The sequence below is a fragment of the Capsicum annuum genome, chromosome 12 (assembly GCF_002878395.1).
Source record: "Capsicum annuum cultivar UCD-10X-F1 chromosome 12, UCD10Xv1.1, whole genome shotgun sequence".
Taxonomy (NCBI): Eukaryota; Viridiplantae; Streptophyta; class Magnoliopsida; order Solanales; family Solanaceae; genus Capsicum; species Capsicum annuum.
This window is the reverse complement of record NC_061122.1, coordinates 106,556,204-106,558,641: the sequence shown is the minus strand read 5'-3', so window position 1 is coordinate 106,558,641 and position 2,438 is coordinate 106,556,204.

The window sequence follows — 2,438 nt, the reverse complement described above, 5'->3', positions numbered from 1 at the left end:
GTGCTCTAAGTGTGGATTGTTTAAGACAATAAATATTAATAGAAAGACATGGTCCATGATATTCTATTCACCCATGAGCCAGTAAGATGTATCGTAACTTGTAGGAAATCTATTGGTGGAATGGTATAAAGAATGATATTGTGGTGTTTGCCGCTAAGTATCTAAATTGTCAGCAGGTTAAGGTTGAACATCAAAGGCGTAGTGGTATGCTTTGGGAGTTTATCATCCCCACATATAAGTGGGAAGTGTTGAACATAGATTTTATGATAGGGTTACCTCATACGCGTCGTCAACATAATTCGACTTGGTTCAGTGTGGATAGAATAACTATGTTAGCCCATTTTAACCAGTTCATACTTCAAATTCAACTAAGGATAATACTAGACTCTATCGCAGGAAGTTGGTAAAGTTACATGGGGTTTTGCTAACCATTATTTTAGATAGAGGTACTCAATTTACCTCTTACTTTTGGAAGGGGTCTTGGTACCTAAGTCCATCTCAGTATATTTTTTTATCCTTAGATAGATGGTCAAGAAGAGAGGACTATTCTAACCTTAGAGGATATGTTTAGGGCTTCTGTTATCGACTTCAAGGGTAGTTGAGAAGACCATTTACCAGTGATAGAATTTTTCTACAACAACAGCAATCACTCTATTATTCAGATGGCTTCATTTGAAGCTTTTTATGGAAGGAGATGTATATCTCCTATTGGATGGTTTGGAGTAGGTGAGGTTTCTTTGATAGGACCAAATTCATTTTATGAGGCGATAGGGAAAGTTCAGTTGATTCGAGAAAGGTTAAAGATGACCTAGAGTCCTCAGAAATCTTATACAGATGTGAGGAGAAGGGACCTTGAGTTTGATTTTGGTGACTTGATTTATTTGAAAATTTGAATCTTGAAAGGGGTAACGAGATTTGGAAAGAAAGGGAAGCTCAATCCCCGCTATGTTGGCCTTTGTAGGATTTTGAGCCATTTTTGGAAGGTAGCTTATGAGTTAGAGTTGCATGCATATTTGGCATTAGTGGATCTGGTAGTTCATATTTCTTTAGTAAGGAAATCCATTGGTAACTCAACTTTTGTCATTCCTTTGGAAAGTGTGGGTGTGAAAGATGGACTTTCCTATAAGGAAATTCCAGTTGAGATCCTTGATCATCATATTCACAGGTTGAAGAATAAAGAAGTTTCCTTACTTAAAGTTTTGTGGAGAAATTAGTCCATTGAGGGATATACTTGGGAAGAAGAAACAAATATGTGAGCCATGTATCTTTATCTTTTCTCTATAAATTCAAATTCAGCTTAAGGTAATGGTTTCCATTAAATTGATCCTCCCATCTCTTATCTCAACTATGTAACTATCTTCACGTTATAGCATATATTCTTGAATTCAGTCCAGTCCATGCATTATGTGTCAGACTAAGTTACCTAATCATGATTCAATTTACAAGCATTCAGTACATGATCGAGTCTTCTTAATATCTTAGTTTTCCTAGTGTCTCAGCTTAAACAATTTTATTCGAGGATAAATGATCCCAAGGGGGGGATATTATAATACTCTACAAGATCCTGGGTGAGTTTCCAGCTATTCGTCTCATAATTAGAAGTCCAAGACCATTTAAAATTACACAAGAACAAGAGACAGCCATTTTAAGACTACAAGAATTAAAAAATTTTATGTTTGGCCTCCCCAAGTTCAAAACGTTGGTTTATGAGTTGAAATATGTTTAGGGATCTTAAAAAGGTTATCCAGGAGAATTTTGGAATTTTGGGAAGTGGATCGGGGAATCTTTGGACCACGGAGGAAGAATGACACCAAGATTGGGTGTATAAAAGAGGTTGGACCTCAGCGATGCACAATGTGTCACATAGGTTAGTCTCCACGATACACGCCGTATCACAGAGGCTAGTCTCTGCAATAGCTCTGTACCACGAAGGTTGTGTTTTTCTACATTATTATTAAAGGTTCAGTAGGCATCTTTGTCTATTCCCCCTTACACCAAACACCTATTTGACAATTTAAAACCCAAGAAAGGATTTATTTTCCCCATTCATCATCAGATATCGATAGTCTCTCCCATTCCCCAACATGACAAAAAATTTACAAGTTTCTTCAAAGAATTCATCATTCCAAGTCCCAATTCCAAGTTTTTTTTCAAGGATTCAAGTAACTTAGGTATGTGGTATATTAATAAATAGGCTCCTTCCACTAACCTCCAATTCCATGACATAAGCGCGAAGCATAACCTCTAAAACTCAAATAGCCTACTCTGATTGGCGAATAGTTTAGTGGTGAAAAGTTGTACTAAGATCAGCCCAGGTACCCAACTCCCCCTAAAATGTCTTCCAAAAGTCAGATGTTAACACTGATCATTGATATAAGATGACAGATACTAGCACATCGTGAAGATGGACTATATCATAAATATAGATTTTAGCCAAC